Raw genomic sequence first — 22095 nt, forward strand, 5'->3', positions numbered from 1 at the left:
TTCTATTCAAGGTGTTTTTTCCCTTCTTGGGTTTTATGTCTTTCTTCTTGTATTTGATCTTATTGGTAGTTTTTTCCTTGTTATTTTTAGTTGTATGTGTGCTATATCTGAAATTTAATTTTAAATAAACTAAGAAACATGAGGAATTTTCTCTCTAAGGAGGTAAATCAAAGGGAATGAATATAGACTGGCTAAACATGTAACATGGCTATTCTACTTGTCTTCCCTACTCCATACATTTGAAAGTTAAGGTTCTTCAAGGAGGAAATCTATGTTTGGGGTTGCATTCGTTCTTCATGTGTGAAAGGGTCTGTAGTTGTCAACCTGGATTTTTAGACTTTTTAAAAAAGTTCACTTGGAATGTCATCCAGTAAATTTGATAAATAACCACAGAATCATTTGAGAATAAGACCAAATAGTTTGGATTGACCATTATTAAGTAGCCTATATAGAGCTTTAATTTGGTTCCTGTATCATCTTGGTAGTTAGCTTTAACATTTCTTTCATTCTTCCCACCTTGCATGTTGAAAAAAATCTAGAAAGTAGCATATTAAAGAACCTGGAGTGTTGCTCATTTAAATAATTTATTTTTCAATCAGGGACATCAGTTTGATGATTAATACACTGCATTCATTTTCTCCTTTTAAGAAACCTGGAACAAACAGGCTTGCACGGTGTATATATAATTCATTTAGGTGTTGAAGTCTGAGCCTACATTTGTAAGAGAAAATTTCAAACGAGCCATAATTAATATGTCACTTTAGGAGGAGCAGTGGGATGAGGGGGTGGAAGTAAATGGATCTACCTGATGTTCGTGTAGTGCATGTGAGGAAAGGCGAAATTAAAGTTAACGCACAAAGAAAAGACCAGCTTTGCAAGCTTATTTCTTTGAGCTCGTGCCAAAGTAAATAGGTATATCTATGGATATCTCCTTCTGGAGGTGTGGAAAGTGTAGGTTAAGTGTGATGGACTGCAGCACATTTCACGAGAGGAAGTTTGAAGAGTGCATTAATCTGGAAGGCCAATCTTGTTTTTCTCAGCTCCACTGCCATTTGCTGCGTGAAATGTAAAAAGCCATTTAGCATTTCCAGCTCTCAGTTTCTCTTTTGAATGAAGAGAACCAACAGCTGTCCCCTTTCTACCTTGCCTATGAATATGAAGTGATATATTGAAGGCAGAGATGCTGTGCAAACATGCATTGTATTATATGCCCATATCTGTGCCACTGTCGTGAGAACGTGGTATTTCCACAGAGGCAAAAAGGCTCTCTGGGAGTCCTTTCAGACTTATCTTCCAAGTGCTTCCCATGAAATTTGGTGAATTCAGTTCTTTTCCACATACATAGGATGGGAAAAGACTTCCATTTTGTCACTGTGGTAAAACTTGGTTGGGTGTCCCCAAAGAGAAAGACCACTTTTTTTGGCTTCTGGTTGATTTCAGGACTATCACTAAAGGATTGTGAGGAAAGGGTCTTCTTTTCTTGTCTTGGCTCTGCAGGATTGCCCCAGAGGTTTCTTTCCTATTCAAAGCTATTACTGAATCATTGGCCTGGCAAGTCATCCAAAAAGGGAAAAAAAAAAAATGTATGAGTCTTTTCAGAATACTATTTGTTTCCTTTTGGCAAAGGCTACCTCTCACTGATTCCAGAATCTAATTGCCATGGCTTTACACATAATGTTAGAACTTTGAGGTGAAAGAGATTGGAACTAAGAATTGGAAGCCTTACTATTCCTGATGATCAAGTCCTTATGGAGGGTTGTGCCCAGTTGAGGTACCTGTTTTCAAAAGAGACTTGAGAGAGCAGTGGGCCTTGAGGGAGAGAACAGGTATTGAGAGGAGCTGACATATCCTTTCAGGGACAATTGCAAATGAAGATGTTTAGCCTGGGAGTGAGATACTTTATGGGATCCATGGTAGCACAGTGATAGTGTAATGTTTCAGAGAAGAAAAACAACAAAACCAAAAAAAAAAAAAAAAAAAAAAAAAGGTGATGCAAAACAACACAGAACCAGTGCATTTATATTATAAAGGTAGGATTTGGTTGAATATAATTGAAATAACCGTTCTAACATCTGGTGTTGCTAAATCATGGTAGTAAGGTCTGTGTCACTGAAATTATTCTAGCTGATATTAATAGTTCATTTTTAAAATAAGTTGGAAACATTGGGAAAGAAGTTTAATTCCTTGAATTTCAATGTATAGAGTAAAATAGATGGTGTAGACTCTGGAATCAGAGGGAACAGAATTCCATTCTGGGCCCCATCATTTACTAGTTGGATGTCTTTGGATAGTTAGTATCTTTAAGCTTAATTTTCTTACCTATAAAATGCAAATGTTCACAATACTTACCAGATAGGGTTGCTATGAATATTAAATATGGTAACGCACTAAGAGCATTTAGTATACAATCCTGGATTACAAGAAGTGATCAATAAAGAGCAGCCATTTATTTTTTATTTTTAATTGTTAGCATATGATTTTCAGCCTAAAGAATTGTGCATTATGATATTCAAAAAATATTGCAACATATTTTTCCTGAGGAGGAATATCTTAATATAACAAATACTTTGGTTTTTTTCATAGTTAGATAGATTGTAAAAAGTGGTTATTGATAAGTCATGAAATTTTGAGTCTTCTTAACAAGTAACCAACATGCTGTTAGGACCATGCTGCATTCTTTGTGTAGAAAGTCCAGTTAGCCCTTCCTAAAAAAAAAAAATAAATAATAAAAAAAAAAAAATAAAAGGACACTACAAATAAATGCTAGGGATGAGCAAAAAGGAGACTATCTGGGGGAAAATCAAATCACTTTGCTCCCTCTTTGTAATATGTCAGGAATTTGTATGTAAATTGAGACTTCCTTTACCCTATACTTCAAGTTTTTCTCTGCAGGAAAGTCTATTTTATGACAATGGATTGTTAGGAATTCATGTTGTCAGTTACCTGCCCAACATTAACAAGTCACTGAAAGTTTGAGGAAGAACCAAAATGAACATAGGGTTTTTATTACTGTTACTGGTGTTGCAGAGGTTGAAAATCCCACCTTGTCAAAAATTAGAACAAGAAGATAGAGATTTCAGACAAAAAAAAATCTGGGGAAATTCACAATAGCCTTAAGTGTTTAATGAATTTAATGCCATTTAGCTTGCATTCACATAAACAGGCTTAATTTTATAGGAGTTTGCAATTGGTGATATAGGAGTTGCAATTTCTGTGAACTCCTTGAAAACGCTTTCTGTGTTATACGCTATTCTCCTCTCCTTTCATAAATTTTGGTGTTACAAAACTGTTAGTCATAAAAAGGCATTTATAGTTCAATATAATTTTCCTGCTTTTTCTTTTATTTTCTTTAAAAATGCAGTTTTAAAAGTAATAAAACCCTTCCTTCTGTAAATCTTCAATCTTTTTTTTCCTAAGGGAAGATTAATTTGTAAATATGCTAATGGATTTGTATAATATTAAACTTTCCCAAGAAAAATTACATTACTTCATATGAACGAACACATCTATCTTATTCAATTTATAAACGAATGGCTGAAAAGCCGAAAACTGTTTCCTACTATGTGTCTTATAACTAAAATGACTGCAGGCACAGCCACAAACTTGGCATTTCACAGCAAATTTATTAGATGAAAAAAATTTTTAGCCCCTTTATTGGGTTTTCCTCATTTAGCTGTATTTGAATTCTAGCTAATAAAATGCAATTCTGCTTACAAAAAGGTGAAAGAAGTAAACATACCACTCAAAATAGAAGCGATTTCTAAACAGGAAGTAGACCAAAAAGAACAAATGCTTAGTTTAAAAGTGATACCAGTGATAGGGATGCTGTGATGGAGACGTTCCCACAGCTAACTTTCATTAAAACGGAAGGGTAACTTCTTAGGTTAGGCAAGGAGCTAACGACCTGGTGGTTCAGTGAGGCAGTTAGTGTGGATTTACTCTGATGTTATGTGGGAGAAACTTAACCCCTCCTCATCTTGGCTGTTTCTCTATCACTCATTTGCACCAGCTGGATATTTCCATTGTGTAAAGTACTACCTGGAGTCAGGCAAAAATGCAGTAGGGTCTTTCCAGTATCCTGGGATGACCTGGAAGTGACTGTTGTCTATTGTCCCTAGGCAATACCCTAAATTCTGAGGTGAAATTTGTATTATTTAGGCATTTCTCTCTGAGGGACCCGGTGTGAGCTGCCTGGACTCATAATGGAAATAAACAGAGGGAGAAGGGACTCTTGAGAATTATCACTAATAGTTCCATAAATAGACCTAAAATGAACTTCTTGGAATTCTGATAATTCTCCCCAGTATTTAGATACTCTGTTTTCATAAAGGATCTGTACTAGCAACTTGAAAGAATCCTAATTCAAGTGAAGAGTACAGTGAAGGGCAGTTGTGGTGGTGATCTTATTTCCTCCGATTTCCCAGAACGGTACATTTAGGAGGGTCTTGGGCAATGTGAAGAGAAATGGGACCTGGTTATCAGTCCCCACAAGAGTAAGAAAATAGTTACAGAAAATAGTTTATAATGTGTAATTCAAATTATTTTGTTCTTAAATTACTTTCTGTATTTTTGTTGTTGTTGTTGCCCTTCATTATGGGATTTTGGGGCAAGTGATTTACATCCTTTTGCATATATTTTGATAATGGGACCAACTGACTGCCTCAGCATTGAATTTGCCAAGTTGTTCGATTGCTTCTGATTGAAACCCAATTTACAATGGTTTAAGCTGGATGGTGGGTTGGAAGGAAGAATCTGATGGATTGGAAAACCAAAAAGTCCACAAATAGAGCTAGAATCAGATGTTGCTATGTAACGGAGCTCATACTATGCCACTGAAGATTTGTCTCTTTACATCTCTCAGCTCTGCTCCCTTTTCAGGGGCTTTATTGTCAGTCAGTTTCCCTCCATGGCCACCAGCTAGTCCAGCCATACGTTGAGTTTCTCTTTCACCATAGTCATAACAAATGCTAGGACTCACTGTGATTCTGGATCTGGATCGTGTGCCCACACTTGGTGCTGGGGTGTGAACATTGGTCCCACCCAATCCTCAAAGACTGGGAGTGGGAGAAAGGTGATTCCTTGGGGGAAATTCGGATGACAGTTCTAGAAGCAAGAGCTATATGTGATATGCAGGCAGAAAGAACATGCTACCACCACCGTGAAATGAAGAGGCACAACACAATGAATAGCTAGGAAAATGACCCAAGAGGCCAAGATCACAGCAGGGGGCATTTTGCTCCCTCATAAAAAGGACCCTGGGAGTTCTTGTGGGAACCTTGCCATTCGAAGTGATACAGTTGATTGAAATGTTGTCCATATGGGTATAGATGTGGCTGGAAAAAAAAAAAAAAAGTATCCTTGGCTTATGAGCAGTAGTGTAATGTTATCTGTAAGTTTTATTTCTTCCAACTAGAATGCAATTCCTCCAAAAGCAGGCACTTATTGTACTTCTCTAAGAATACAGCGCAGTGCTGGACACAAAGCAAACACTCACTATATACTTCTGATGGATTCATTTCAGCTGTTTGCAATGCTTATCACACTAAAGGATTTCCCAGGATTTTTCTCAAAAACCCATCCTCTCTGAGAGCTGCGTTTGTTTCCCATCTTTCCCTATCACTTGAGTAGTCTGAGTATGTCCTTTTAACGTGCCTCTGGGTTTCTGTGCTTCTTGTCACACCACCAACGCTCTGTCTGGCAGGAGCTTGGACCACGGCTGCTGTCTCTCTTCCATCCTGAAGGGCCGTGCTGTGCTGTGCTATGCTACGGCTGCATGCTGCTTTCCTGATCCGCTTTGCATAACTGCCTGGAAGAAAGTATTTTATGGATAATCCACGAGAGGGAAATTGATTGAACATTATTTTGCTTTAGCATATTTTATGGGTGAAATCCATTTAGGATGCCATTGCAGTGAAATTCTACATAGAGCAAGCATTTGGTCAACTAGTTTTAGAGCGTATTTGGTACGTTGTAATTAGAAAACAAGCAAGTAGTTAGGACAGTGTCTTTAAAAACACAGGATTTTAGTGTTCTGTAAGAGTTCTTGATTCCGTTTATGGAAGGGGCCTTTAGAGATAATATAGTCCAGGAATAGAAAATAGATTCATCTTGTGTGCCAAATTTGATCAGTTGGTGGTGGTTGCCTGGAGTGCTGCGTTAAGAAAGAATTTATGGCTAAGTCCATACTTAGTGGGAAAATGTGCCGGCATGGATTTTTTTTTTTTTTTAATGTCTACCACGGTTAAAGAAGGGGCTAGTAGCACCATATGTACCGCATATTTGCCGACTCAACCCAGTCTCCCATTTTACAAAACCAGTTAGTAGAGAAATTAGTCCAAGATCCCACTTCTAGTTAATAACAGAGCCCAGTCTTTTTAGCTCAGTCTTTCAATATTTGCTCAAAGGCTATTTTCATATGGATTAAATGAGATAGGCCTGCAAAGCAGTCAGCATAGACTCTGATATACCATCGAACCTCAGAAACCATTAGTTGAATGTGACATTCGAATTAAAATATGTGTTCCTTTATTAACCAAGGAATCAGCAAATATTTCTTGACTGTGTACTATGTGCTAGGTAAACAGGTGCTTGGCACAGTTGATGAGCATGATTTCTCAATTTATGCCTCAGAGGTTGATCTTTTTTCTTTCAGAAGGAAGGAACTGGGTTGTGTCAAGATTCATCTCTGCCATGTTGGCTTTGCTTTCTTTACCTACCGTTCTGGTTTTCTCTCTAAACACTGAAGTCTACTGCCTATGCATAGAGAGGAAGCGGTACATATTCTTTCCATGAGTGTGCTCCTGTGTATATTATCCACTTAGAAAAGTACTACCTTTCAGATTCTATGATAAATCTCATGAAAGTGGAATCACATTTAAGGGAATTAGCAGCATGTTATGGACCTGGTTTTCAATAACAGGTGTCTAACGTGTGCATGCGACATGCAAAATATGCTGATGCAAATGGATGATTGCATGTGCAAAAATATGCAGATTAATGTGCAAACAGATGTTCAAATAATTTCCTATTATTGCATGCCATTACCTCTTTTGAAAGCACAACTGCATATTTTGTATATGGACATATTTGCATTGTTTGTATTTCATATGTGCAATTGTACACATCTTTTCAAGGCTTTCTCTCCATCGTGTCCTTAACTGGGAAGGCTTAACCTTCCAATGCATTTTCAGTTCCCTGACGCAGTTCTCTGTGGGAAGGGGGAAAAAACTATGACTTACCCTTAGAAAGCTCAATATCACCAGAAGATAAATGCTAATTTTTATCTGTCTCTCTTTGTTAGAAACATGGTCCTTTCCTATCAATACAGCTTTTGATGTCAGTGTAATAAAACGTAAAATCTGTGCAGATTCTCAAACTGTCAAAACAACAGTATGCACTTAACGAAACTTATCTAGCTCTTTTAAGTGTTTAATTTTTTTTTGTTTTGTTGGTTTACTTACGTCCCCATTCACACAGTGTTATCAAAGAACCCTATGAAATATGTTCTTGATTTGAGGTAAGAAAACCTTGGCTTATAGTGAGCTCCTTTAGGGATTTTTTTTTCTGGACAAGTTTAGCTATCAGATCAATAAATGGAAAGTAAAATATAGTTAGAAACTCATTTTTATACTAACCATTTTAGATGATTTGTTCCGAGTTGCCATATTTTATTACTATGTTGGTTAAATCCATTTCTAACTAGAAGTTCATATATATCATTGGAAAACTGAAATTGAAAAAGCTTGGTATCATTCTGTATTAGTTGTATCTAACATCGCATTTTGATATACTGCAAAATATACATTTTTAAAGTAATATTTCACCCTATCACCATTCCTTTAAGCTGAATGTTGGCATCATTCAGTTCAAAAATCTCCATATATTACTCTATTAAAATGCTATTGTCTTCTGGCTTCCTTGTTTTCAAATGACCTCCCAAAGAAACATTGGAACGCATGCATACACGGAATGCCCCTCCCTGCAAATCAAGAGAGTGATATATTTAAATGGAATTTAAATACAAAATAACTCTGTGTGTGTGTTGGGGGGGGGGTTGGTAGGGAGGGAAGAAGTCAACACTGATAGAGAATTGCTTCTAAGTTTTATAAAGATAAAATTATGGTGAATCGTCTATTTTTATCCAACTGGCAACTCTTAACGTACGAAATCCCATATATTGCAGCAATTAAAAAAAGGGAGGGCCTTTAGCAAAGTTATTATTACTCTAAATGTAGAGCTTATATTGGAAAATAATATTTGAGTTACAGTATCTCCTATGTAATCTCTAAAGAAAACATATATGTTTCAGTGCTGAAACCTGAAGCAGGGAGAAGATGAGTTAAATGTTTCCTCTCTTCCTTTGAGGCCCCCTCCCCTTCCATGCTACTTATTAGGAGTTCCGAAGCATTAAATCTAGAGGTCCATCAGCTCACATCTTCCAGCCCTGCCTGTCTGTGGACAGGACCCTGTCTGTCTGTTTCCTCTATTGCACTATTTTGTTTGTACTACTGTAATCATTTTGCTGGCCCAGATCTGTGTGGGTGTGCTGGCAGCTTTACAACAAAGTTACATGGGAACAGAGTTAAGGTTGAATATTTATTAGAAGAAGCCATCTGGCGTCAGGCTGTCTGTACAGGGGGGCTGGCTTCTCTAGTAGGCTCTCCTCTTTCTCTAGAGCTCTTCCTCCCTTTCTCTCTCCTGGGCTCTCTCCCCCCTGCCCTTCATTTCTCAGTTCTGAAAAAGTTGAATGTGCTTCCCTAACCCATTTATTTTGTCCTTTGCATTTATGTTCTTTTTTTTTTTTTTAAAGTCACCAGATCTGTGTGTGTGTGTGTGTGTGTGTGTGTGTGTGTGTGTGTGTGTGTGTGTTTAAATGTTTCTCTTTTCTTGGAGGCAGCTCCTTGCTGGTTTCCACAATGACAGTGCCCACAGAGGGTCGCCAGTAGAAGGCAGCAGGACAGCCACAATGGAACAGCCGCTTCCTATGTGGGCTTACAAGTTGCCTTAAACTTCCATTTCCTGTTGCTGCCTTTCTTCCTTACCTCCAGTGGGCAAACTAACATAAAAGCACCTCTCTTTCGAGCTGGGCTGCTCTCCACATAAGCACTTAGATACGTTCTTAGTGAGTAAGTAGTTCCCCCAGCCTTTCACCATCCTGCTCCACCTGGGTGACTCTCAATTGCTCGCTGAATCCTCTTCGAGATGTTTAGTTTTCTCATCTCTCACTTTTGCCTCAGTCAGTTGCTCCTTTCCCTTTCTGCAAATGTCCCTCTTTTCTTCCCTTTCTCATTGTTGTAGCTTCAAGTCCCTCTCCCTGTGTGTCACCCAGCTCCCCACCCCAACTCAAGGGCTCTGCTGAGAGTCTCCCCCAGCTCCTGTTGTTTGTCCTGTAGCTAGAAGTGTGTTGCACAAAATGCTACTCTATGATCACCAGCCTGATCAAAGGATGCTCCATTTTAAAATACACGCGGCATGTAACGGATGAAGCCAGTGGGAAGGAATCTCTTGAGCCAATGATCACCATGGCACTTGAAAATCCGTTCAGACGTGGCAACAAGTATTTTGTGAATGCAAAGGGGTCCTGTCATTCCTGCTTTGCTTCTTGTGGGATGACAGCCAATTTCTGGGCTAGCCTCAGTTAAATCCCCACATGTTAACTTTCTCCCCCCGACCCTGCAAAGTGGGGAACTGCCTGGGAAGAGCTACCGTGGTGACATTGCACCATTGGCAGGGAGGCTTTCTCTAAGGGCTGGCCAACCCATAACAGTGCATTTACCCTGGGATTGGAAGGGTGGCGATTTGTTTGCTCAATTCCCTAATTATCCAGAGTACAGGAGTTATCACAGGAATCAGATGGGAGAAATTAAAAGATCAGTGCAGCATTTAAAACCTCCAGTGCAGATGGGCTATTAGGAATCTAAGGAGTTCAACAAGCCTGAATCAAAGTCAGCTTAATAACCACTGTCTCTGCTCCATCATAGGCATGGATTTTTTTTTTTTTTCTTTCTGATCATGATTTTTCATCATTTTCTCAGGTGGGATATGGACCAGCCAGTCACTTTAGTAGAGAGCCCTCATTTCAGGCAGCTTCAAATGCCTCATCATTTCTGAACGAGTTTCAGCTCCAGGAGATTTCAGTGCTGGAGGAATTGCAATAAGCTATGAAACTTTATCCCTTCTCAAGACTCTTCCAAGTCACTGGGGAACTCTGGCTTCCACGGGTAATGGTAATCGCTCTATTCACTTATAGAAGGGAAGGTACCACCTCGGGGGTCACATGACAATACGAGAGAGGTTAAACCAACTTCCAGCTGAGGTTTTACAGATACGTTTGGGATCTTGGAATGATATTACCATATTATTGTGCTTTTACTCTTGTTTCTTTTGGCTCAGGGCTGAGGGAACAGTCTTGTGTAATAGATTTACCCAGGGAAAGCTTCACCTGATCTGAGCGAGACTGGGCTCTAATGTCATCCCATTTTGGTTTAACATATAAGAAATGTCTCAGAGAGAAATGTTGTTGGCATTCGGAGACTTGTATTTATCTTTAATTTTTGAAAGACTTATCCAGGAAAAGAATCCAACATAGTATCTCAGGGGAGATGAGCATGGTTTGAGAGTAATAGCTATTAAAAATAAGAGAGGAGCTCAGGGAGATGACTGGTCATTCGATGCTTTTTTTTTTTTTTTTTTTTTCCTTTCAGAAACCTGCCAAATAAGAGTTACCTGATTCATAGACCACTGGGGTATCTAATTGTGCCAATGTTTAAGAACTTTTGCATTCACCTATGTTTTCCTGCAAAGATTTAATTGGATCAGGAAATAGCTTTAACCCTAATGGTCACCCTAATAATCAAGATTTAATTATGGAATAATCCCTGACAAATCATAATGTAACAATATCCTATTTTTAAAAAATTATATACCGTCTCAAAAAAATTATATACCCTCTCCTTAAAAAAAGAAAAAAAAAACAATGGGTAAGGAATATAACACCTGCTAAAATTGCTTTCTGTATAGCAGGTTTCCAAGACATCCTTAAACAACAGATTATCTGTTGTTAAAGACCAGGTATGATTCTTTTTTTCTGAAGGATTTACAGAGAAGACAAACAAATTATATTGCTAACAGAAATACATGAATACAATAATGACCCAAAAGTGAGTTTGCTGCTTGTAAATGTATGAATTTGTACCTCAGTATTTGAGTGTTTGTCATATGCAAGACACTGTGTCAGGTGTTGTGGTGTATTCTAAGCAAATTTAATGCAATTTTTGTTCTTCGAGAACCTTATAGTATAGATTGGAAGAAAGGCATTTTCATGAATAATAGCCACTAGAAGTCAGTAATTGCCTTAAGAGTGATTATGGCAATACTCAACCACTGGGCCACCCAGGAGCCAATGAGGATAGCCAGGGAGGGCTGCACTGTAATGGTTATGTTGTGCTGGTCCTTTAGGACAGGTGTTTTTGGTTTCAGAAAGGGCAACTCATACATAGAAAGTGGCCCATGTCAAAGCATAGAAACTCTGTACAGCAGTAGAGATAAAAAGAAGGTGAGGACAGGACTGAAAAGACTCTTGAATGTCAAGGTAAAGAGCATTTACTTTAAGAGATAGTTGGAAGCCATCTGAGGAGGACTGATAAAAATCACAGCAGTGCTGTCAGAAGATAAATTTGGCCACGTGTTGTGCAGCAGGAGAGGGTAGAAGAAGTTAAGGCTATGACCAGGTTATCATTCCTATGGAAGAAGACCAAGTTACATGAAGGTAAGGGTAGTTAAATGAAAGTTGAAAAGAATGAAAAAAAGGAAATGAAATGCCACTTAAAAGACAAGCAAAGCAAAAAGGTTGATACGTCTTGGGCAACTAATTGAGTGAGGAGGAACAAGATAAAGATGTAGTCTAAGATTCTGAGTTTGGTGTACATAGAATCGTGAGAAAGTAAAATAGAAATGGGGAAGTCATGTCAGGAAATACATTCTAAGGGCAGGGTGAATATTTTGATTTTAGATGTGTTGAACTTGAGATGTCTGAAGAACATCCACGTAGCAACCTCTAGCATGCAGCTGAAAAGAAGGGGAGCCATGGTTCAAGGGAAAATTGAAAACTGGAAATTTACCAGTTATATGCATAGATGCGATAACTGAATATATGAAATTGGATGAGACTTTCAAGGAAAAGAGTGTAGAAAGAAGAGAACAAGGTTCCGGATGATATATTGAGGAAAGCATCTACTTAAAGAGTGGGAAGAGAAAGAAAAAGCAATGAAGTATTGATGAGAAGACTATCAGAAGAAAACCAAAAATCAGACAATGTAGACAGAGCAAGGATTATGGCAAGGATGGAGAAAACTGAATTTGGAATAGACTTCCCAGTAATCTGAAATAGAGCTGGGTCAGTAAATATATTGGAGTGGAAAACATTTTGAAAAAGATATATGGGTGTCAACAAAATCAGAAAAGAAATCCTGACTGCTTTTTTTTTTTTTTTTTAAGAAATTTGCCAGTAGTAACAGGTAGAGAAAATATAGACTAACTCAAAGGAATAGGAGGACTTAGTTTTTAAATAGAAGAGATCCGAGCTCCTTTGTGGGCTAAGGAAAGATAAAAATGCCAGGAGAGGAGATGATGGAGCAAAATCTGAAAGGTGTCTTTGAGGCCCTCTCATATTTTTTATGTGAAAATAACACCTTCTTTCCTTATTACTATTCTATTGAATTTAAAAATGAATAGTATTTCTTTTAACGCTAAAGCTAGTACTTGCTTATTATAAGCAATAGAGAAAACATACAAAGGAAAAGAAAGTCAACCTGTAATGTGCCATCCAGCGACAACCTCTCTTAACCTCTGTTGTGTATCACACAGTTGTCATTGTACTATGGGCAGCTTTCACTCCCATCAGTCACCCTTGAGGCCCTTAACATTTTTAGAAAGTTGACTTTGCCTAAAGAGTATACAGGCAGCTTATGGAGATATCAACATTCACGTAATGTTTTTTTATTGTTGGCTTTTTGTGTGTCTAAAATGTCGGTATTAAAACTATAATAAATATCTTTTATAGGTACATTCCTGCTCATCATTGCTCATCTCTTTAGGGTTGACTTGATAAAGGTAATCCCTACAATAGAAATGAAAATATTTTAAAACTTTTGATGTTAACTTCCCAACTGCTAAACATAGTTCCTTACAAAGAGCTCACAAAATACTCATTGAGTAGATAGACAAATGATCAAATAAAATGGCACACGTACCAATTTACTCTCTAAACAATAGCAAGTTTGACGTAACCATAACAAACATGGGATCTTGTATTACTCTTATTTCATTCTAATTTTGACAGGCAGAGAGGGTATTGTACAGTCCCTTTTCCTTTGTCATGAGTAAGGTTATACATTATTTCTCACACACTTGTTAGCACTTTGTACTCTCTTGTTACTTGATTGTCCCTGTAATTTGGTCTTAGATGTTGCTTATTGGTGTGAGTCAGGGATTCACATACTAGGACCACAGCTGATATGTATAAAATATTTTTACAGCTTATTTTCTTGACTTTTGTGTAATTTGATATGAGACAGTTGCTATAAGAACTTAAAAAATATTTTGTGGCCAATTTTATTGATGGGATAAATATATAATTTAGTTTAAAAAGCCCTAGATAGTGAAGTAATTATTAAATTGTATTTTTCTCCACTGACAGGTTAGGTCCTTTCTTGTATCCTATTGTTTACATATGGATTATGGTTTGCTCCTGAGATTTCTGTTCTTTTCCATTTCCTGTCTGTTGATTTAGGGGATAGTTCCATGTTATTTTAATTATCATACTTCTATAATACCTCTTAAGATCCAGTAGGAAAAGTTTCCCACCATATTTTGCATTTTAAAAAAATTTAATTTCATTCCCATGTTATCTATCCTTTCAGATGCATTTTTGGATTTTATTTTAGGTACCAAACAAATCACATTGGGATTTTGTTCTGAATTCAGTCCATTCTAACTATTATAATATCCTGGAAATGTGGCTATTTTTCAGTTTATTGCAGACTTTTATATCCTTTGGCAAAATTTGATTGTTTTCTTTATATAGGTCTCATGTTTTTCATGGTGAGTTTTTTCCTGTGTGTTTTATATATTCTGTACTAATTATAAATAAAATCTTTTTTTATCTCTTAAGTGGATATTAAATAATATAGAAACACTATAAACTTTTGTAAATTTATTTGTCCTTGACCTCTCAGCTTAAGATCTTTACTAATCATAATTTTAAATTGATTCCTCTGAATTTGCCAAGTGTACGATCTGCAAATAGGGATAAATATTACTTCTCAATTGTAATACTTTTGTCACTTGTCTGTTTTACTTATGTATTCCATATTATATTGCACACTCAAACTCTGAGGAGGTTTTATATGTCTTATACACACATACATACATACACACATACATTCATTCCTACACACATAGACGTATATATAGAGAGACATATATATATATATATGATAGATATATAGATATATATCTATATATATCAAAAAATTATCCTCAAGCATGAGGGCCACATGTTTCAACTGTAAACGTGCAGAAACTAGCATTTTGCTTGCCAGAAAGATTATTATGTGCTAAGCATAGTATTAAATGTTTAATTTGCCATTTCTCATTTCATCTTCATACTAGTACATGATGAAGTTATTACTCATTTTATAGATGGGCAAATCATATGCCAGAGAGATTAAGGAAGTTGCCTACAATGATGGAAGAGGTATTAGAATACACCTCTGGGATCAGCTGGCTGGCTCAGTCCATTAAGCAGCTGAGTTCAGCTCAAGTCATGATCTTGGGGTCCTGGGGTCAAGCCCCATGTAGGGCTACCCACTCAGCAGGGAGTCTGCTTGTCCCTCTCCCTCCACTCATTTTCTCTTTTTCTCTCTCAAATAAATAAATAATATCTTAAACAAAAAACTCTCTGGCTTCAAACCACTGTACTGTAGTACGTACAGTGTACCTAGTACGTATTTGTTTACTGACCTCGTAAGCAGCTGCTTGATGAATGAATGATTGAATGAAGAGACGATGTAGGGCTAGATGGATAAAAAGCACAAGAGACAGAATGGATTTTAAGAAATGTTTTATGCTTTTCCCTTTAAAACTGGAGACATGGAGTCCAGAGGAAAAAGATGACATGAAGAGTTTTGAGGTAGAGGAAATGGAATTTAGGGCACATATCTTATGGGTTTATTCTTCTCAGGAAAGGAAGACCTAGAATCCCGGTAAGGAGAATGAAGTAAATTGAAGGGGTTGGAAGATTTAAGACAGGGGATATAGAATAGCTACCGTGGTTCCTGGCAGCACAGAAGAGACGAATGGGAGTATTTCTGAGTAGCAGAGAATCTGGGATAGGTGGTAGGATGTCATTCCACTCATGGGATTGGTTGTTGGTGCTTTGTTATTGAAACAGAAATCACATGTTGACCAAGGAGCTAGGCAAAGGCTCAATGATACTACAGGAGTAGGTAATGTGAAATATGAAATATCCTATGTTATATACCCCTGCTTCTAACACCTATGCTTTGTCCCATTTTAAGTACTGATATTTTTCTGTCTTTTTTCTTTTTAGGAAGAGGGGAACATTTCCCAAATGTACTGTATCTTACATATGATAAAACTCTGTGTGTGTGTGTGTGTGTGTGTGTATACACACATATATATGTATGTGTATATATATGTGGTTTTATATACATCCATAGATATTTAACATCTATTTTTAGAATGTGGCTTTCAACTTTTACAGTTTTCAGGGGAAAATAACCCATAATTTCTCCTTATAGTCAATGTGATAGCTCAATCATTGGCTAATTGCTTTTCCTTTCAATAAGATTATTACTTATTGAATGTCAGTCATTACTTAACATTTCTGTCGATTATTTAGGTTAGATTATAGTCCAGTAAACATGGAAAACACATTAAAATTAAAGACTAGTATAAAATTTTACTGCTAACAGTTTATATTTTTATAAGTGATAGTCTAAAATACCTATTATCTCAATCATTAGTATAAATATCTCTAGCTTCCTATTCAGGCTTTTTATGCTAATACACACCCACACGATTCCAGTTTTTTCCTGTTAATGGCAGACTATTCTGTACCACAAACAACTGGAGGGGTAAAAGCAACTTCAAGTTAAGAAAGGTCAGGGCAGAATGACATTGATTTTATGGAGTGGCACCATACAGACCATCAAAAGAACAGAAGCCACATGCCCAAAGACACAACATGGCGGACTAAAGAATTAGAGGTCAGAAGATTAGGATGCAGAATGTACTTCTGATATTTCTGAGAGCAGAGCATAGCAACTATGTAGAAAACTCTGGAAATGTGTTAATTAAATGAATTAGCCATTTATTCCATTTTTCCATTTCATATATGCCTGGGGGAGATGGTTCAGAAACTGTCAGCATGATGACTGGCCAATGGTCAGTTGGGTAAGCTACCATGAGCTGCAGTTGGGAAATCTACCAATCAATTCTTTCTTGTTTCAGCAGATTCAAATGTATCAATCAAGAGTGTGACCAGGAGTTTCAGTCTTCAATTCAGAAAAGAGATTATGATTTGCTTCTTAGTTTCACTGGAATGTTGCCCATATGCTCACTTCTAATGCATGTACACATGTTATCCAAAACATCCATGTTATAATTTTTTGGGGGGTAACTAGCATTCTGTTTTACTATATTCCTTTTATAAAAATTCACTAGTATTGCCAAAAAAGGAATGTTGAAGATATGATGCATGCATTAGAGGGATTTAAGTTGATTCCTCAGCTACTCAGGGAAAAAAAAAAAAAAAAGAAAAAATCCCAGCTGTTTAAATCAGGCAGAGTTAGACCTAGTTTACGAATTAGTACATCATTTAAACCAAACCACTTTTGGTGCTTTTTACTTGGTCAAACAAAATATTTTTGTTTCTCTTGACTTTCTCTTCTCAGCTCTAATTCCTTCAGGCTGTTGTGAGTTCACCAAGAATAAAAACAACTTGCTTTAGCAGAGATTTCAGAAAAAGAATTAGCAGTCACTTTAATATCTAATAATGAAAAAGTTCAATTTTTTATAATGATATTATATATAATTAAAATGATTTGACAAAAATCTAAATAATACATACTGAAGAATTTATACATTTAAAATGAGTTTTAGCATTAAGTTTAGGGAACTAACTTGGTATTTATATCACGTATTCTGTATGAATTACATTTAAGTTCATTTTTTCACAAAATACTAAGACCGTATTTAATACATTTTAGACACCTTGCTATTTTAGATTTATGCTCAGAAATTATGAACTTTTACCATTTCCTTTGAGGCTACCTTACTTCCACTTAGAAACATTATAAATTATCAATTATTTGGAAGTAATAATTTAAGAAAAGAGCCTTTTTATAGAGTTACAAGTAGTTAAGTAAAAATGTGTTACCTTTGGTTTTGGTTAATATTAAATGGACTTAACTTTTTGATATTGAATGCCGGATTTTGTAATATTTATATAATGAGAGTACATTTATTTTATGCCAATGACCTCCCTCATTTTTGAAAATATGGTGTTACATTTTAGCAATATTACAATTTTATTACTCTGTAATGAGAGGAAAAGTAAGTTCTTTAATTGCTTTCAAGAGAATATGGGTTTTTGTCTGTTTGGATCATATATAACAAAAGAAAAAGAAGGGAATAGGGCTTTTTTTGACCTTAAATTTGAAAATAAATAGGGTACCACCTATCAGCAAGGAAATCTTCGTGGTTCAAAATGTAGTCCACAAATAATACTATGACATGTTTGTGGACTTTAGTATTTAATGTGTCCTCCGGTTGGACTCCGCAGGCTGTTTTTACTTTTGGCTTTTACATTCCACAGAAGTTCTAAAAAATCAGCAGGGACAGTGCTAATTAATTTATAATGTTGTTTTTGTGTTTCTGAACAAGGTACCTCGGTAATTAAGTGAAAAATTTATGATGAATATAAAGCAATGCAAATTCATTTGTTTGCCTGAAAGCTACCTGTTATTTATTTAGATTGCTCTTTGGGAAGACTCTTTAAATTGAATCATATCATGAGGAGGAGTGGTATTTAGAACAGAGATGGGCAAGATACTAGGGATTGATGTGTTAGAATATATTACGTTATGTTAAAGTCAGACAAAGCTATGGTAGTCATAAAAACTTGGAGCAAATTGATAAGGAAGTTCTTAGTTTCCCCTGAGGAAGAAAATAAACTATAGTGAGAGTAGATCAATAATATATTGTGAAAAGGAAGATGTATAACTCAAATATGCTGTATCGTGTTCAATTGAGCCCCCGATTTAAAATCTCATATGTGTATGTGATGACAGAAGCGCGGAGAAGTCATAGTCCTGTGTGCTGTTTTTATAATAAATGTTACAACCATTTTTATTTACACAACATATACTTAATCTGAATTTATCTCAGTCTATATTAAATGAAAAGACTGCTTTACTTTTAATGCCAGCAACTAAACTACGCTTATTCCCCCAGAGGAGACTAATACGGTTTATGGTGTAGCCTGCGCAAATAAAATATCTTCATACTCACAGGTAGGGGATGGAAACATTTCTTTTCCTTAGGAACAAGGCCATATTATTCTCATCTTTCAAATAGCAATAGCTTCATATGAACACCCGCAAACCTTACAAATTTAGCTAATGCCACTCTCCTGGTCTTTTGCATGATCACGATCATCAACGTTATGGCTGAAATATTGCAACCCCCCCCCCCCCCCGCCCCGCAAACCTTTGATGTGAAGCTGGAGGAAGAAAAGGATGTTCCAGCCAATGGCTTGTCTATTTTCAAAGAAAAATCTTCTTGTGAAGCTACCATGCGGGAAAGGCACTGGTTATACTGACTACATTATTCTTTGGTATAGGGTTGTGAAGATTCATTTTATGTGTTTATTCGCACTAAGCTAAGTGACACCTGATACTGGAGATTGTATATTCACAGACAGGAGCACAGTGTTAGAGACCACACGTTCACAGATAAGAATTATGGCCAACATTTATCACAGATACTATATCTCAGGCACTATTCCTTCCCACAGTCCTCTGGGGTAAGTACTTCTATTTTGCCAATTGGGCAAACCCAGGCAAAGCGTGGTGAAGCACAATCCCCAAAATCAAACCACTTGTAAAAGAAGAACCTAAATTTGAATTCAAGTAATTTGACTCTAGAGCTCTTTATTTGTCCCAAGATTGCATTAAAAAAAAAAAAATTCTGTTTCAGGGCTATGCCAAAACAACGTGAAAGAATAAATGTTAATCTAAGGCCTGCACTGTCCCGGATGATAGCCACCAGTCACATGTAGCTATTTAAATTTAAATGTGAATTAATTACAGTTGACCCTTGAACCCCGTGGGGGTTAAGGGCACTAACCCCTGACCTTTCTCAGGCTCTGGTTTTAGTTTTTCCACTCGAATCCTTTTCCTTCCTTGTCTGCTTGGCAAACTCTTCTTCTGCTTGAAGGCCCACCTTGAATGTGACCTTCCTTTAGAGTCAGACTTACTGCATCTTTGTGTGTTTTATTTACACTCTATGCATAGCATCTCTGCCAAGTTTTGCATCGCTTTTGACGTAGTTATTTAATTAAAGTTGACTTGTCTTCCCGGTCAGACTGTGTGGAGCTCAGAGACCATAATGACTAGCAGAAAGTAGGCGTTCGATTATTATTCAGTTGCGCTGAAATAGGAATAAAAGATAGGTAACTGAGACTTGAGACCTGAAGGCTGAAGGTGAAGGTTGATGATGATTCCTATTGCTGACTTTTCCTTTTTCCTTGATGCTCATTACCTATCTCATTGCCTTTTAGTGCAATAACCCTTCCTGAGGGTTCTGTTCTTAATCTCCCTTTGTGTTTTGTTTTTAGTGGCACACAAGATAACCCAGAGACCACAGGCTTGTCTGAGTTCAAAGCCCGCGTTTGTAACCACCAAACTCCACCACCGTATCTCTAGCTGCCACCACTTGATTTGAACTTGGTGGGGGCTGACCTATTCTGAGTCTGTTCACCAGCCTATCAGCCTGGCACATTGAGGGGTGAACGCTAGTGATTAAGATGAGGTTACGCTGTGGTTCCGTAGCCACTGCTCATTTGTCTTCTGTTTTCTCCCTTGAGGTCTTGCCTTACCAAAGTCATTTTGTCTAACTTGATGGTAACCCTGCGTCATAAAAATGACATCGTACATCTCCAGTACTGTCCTGTCTAGGTGAGGTACCAGGCTGAGTTTGTAATGCTGAGAAAAGGAAACAAGATAAGGGTACTGAAAAAAAATCTACACAAAAAAAAAGATCTTAGAGTATAGTTCACTGAGAAGGCATTTTTACAGAAGAAATTTCTGGGAACATTTTACAGTGTTAGGGAAGAACAATCATGAAGTTTTTCTTGGGGGGGTGGAGGGTGGCAAGTAGAGATGAATAAGCTAAACTACCTCATTTCTTTGGGGGTAATTTGCTATTGTTAGGTTTTTCTTTTTACTTTGTCCTTGTTGCTCTTCTCCCGTCAGATATAGCTAAAGAGAAACTTGAGCATCTTGATGCAAAGCTGGTACTAGGTTCACAATTCAGCAGCTTTGAGCACCAATCTCTAGTCCAAGGACTTGGGGGAGGAGGTTACCAAGATGAATAAAATTTGATTCCTGGTCTGGCTAAATGTACAGCCTCTGTGGGTACAGTCCTTCCCCTGAATCTTAAACCAAAAATCGTGACGGTATGCATGTAGCTCAAATAAAATCAACATTTATTCTTCAACTTTAGTCCTTACCATATGCTAAACTTTTAAAGAGGAGGACGCATTGTGGGGGTGTGGCTAAAATAATTAGAAACAGGACTTAATACTGGTAAGGGCCCTCACCAGAGAGGTGAACGTTGTTGACGTGGAAAGCCATGCCCCCGAATACTCCACTTCTCTCTCTTTTTTTCTGAGTAGCATATTCTTGCCAGCACCCCACAGGTTTAGATTTAGGGAGCAGGTGTAAAGATGACTATGAATTTGGGGATGACAGTTTTATATGTGTAATGCTCCAAAAAAGTTTTCATTCACTTGCTTTATTCTTATAGATATGAACGTCTGTCAGTTTTCAATTAGTTGATGAGCAAATCTCTGCCAAATGGGCCAAAGTTCACGGTGTACTGTGACGTCGTCTAACCAGACCACCTGGATTGCGCCCACCATGGGCAAAGGTGCCCAGTATCACAGGAGCCAGAGCAGCAAGACAGCACTGTGTGTTCTGAGAGAGGTTGCAGCCTGCTTTGCATTCAGAAAATGAAGCTTTGCACTTGGGGTTTTGGGAGAAAAAAAAAAAAAAAAAAGATGTGAAGGAAACAAAACAGAATGAAATGGAAGCAAAATGTTGGCAAAACTCAAATTGCATTGGATTTATACTTATTGGATTTTTGAAGTAAGCTGACAAGAAAAATTACCTTCATTGCAAATCACTGAAGGGCTTTTCTATAGAATAAACACACTCACAGAGAAGAGCTAATTCAAAGGAAGCTTCAGTATGTTAATATAATAATTAAGCAGTAAGGCACAACAGGCAGCCTATTTCGGAGGAGCTCAGCACGCCTCAGGTGGGGTATAAGGTACAAGGCTGAAGGCTAAATGACTTTAACCACCTGAGATTGGCTATAATCATCTTAAAATATGATACGAGATGAATATTGCCCTCATTGGAAGGTATTTACTTATGCAAATAAGGAGAAGGAACCAAATTCTCTGTATTTTGTGGGCAGTCTTTAAGAGTTGAGTTATTGGAATCAGCCTCCAAACTTGGAAACTTCAATACTTCTAATTGAAGCCTGCATTTTTCCCATGTTCTTGGTGGTCTTTTTTCTTTTTCTGAGTGTCTCATCTTTTCATCCTTTTATTTGAACCGTCCTGTGGCCAAATTATTTCTGTTTGGAAAACTTGTGTACTGTCTTTGGCTTATTAGTTGTGTGTGTGTGTGTGTGTGTGTGTGTGTGTGTGTGTGTTTAAGGTGGTTTTGCTAAAGGAGCTCATCAGCCTTGTACCTGGATAGCTTCATTTACCACGAAGCAGGT

At 37.2% G+C, this 22095-nt stretch overlaps 1 long non-coding RNA gene across 4 annotated transcripts; it reads left to right on the plus strand.

The window, feature by feature from the left end:
• Positions 1-1720: 1720 nt before the first annotated feature.
• LOC111091190 lies at positions 1721-21391 on the plus strand. Of its 4 annotated transcripts, none has more exons than XR_005374289.1 (4): positions 1721-1826; positions 10035-10220; positions 13061-13110; positions 21112-21391. It is a non-coding gene; the product is annotated as an uncharacterized LOC111091190 (long non-coding RNA). The 4 variants fall into 4 exon arrangements; XR_005374287.1 differs by lacking the exon at positions 21112-21391 and adding an exon at positions 13944-14056; XR_005374288.1 differs by lacking the exon at positions 13061-13110 and having other exon boundaries at positions 10035-10226.
• Positions 21392-22095: the final 704 nt, after the last annotated feature.

This window comes from Canis lupus, chromosome 19, assembly GCF_011100685.1.
Source record: "Canis lupus familiaris isolate Mischka breed German Shepherd chromosome 19, alternate assembly UU_Cfam_GSD_1.0, whole genome shotgun sequence".
NCBI lineage: Eukaryota > Metazoa > Chordata > Mammalia > Carnivora > Canidae > Canis > Canis lupus.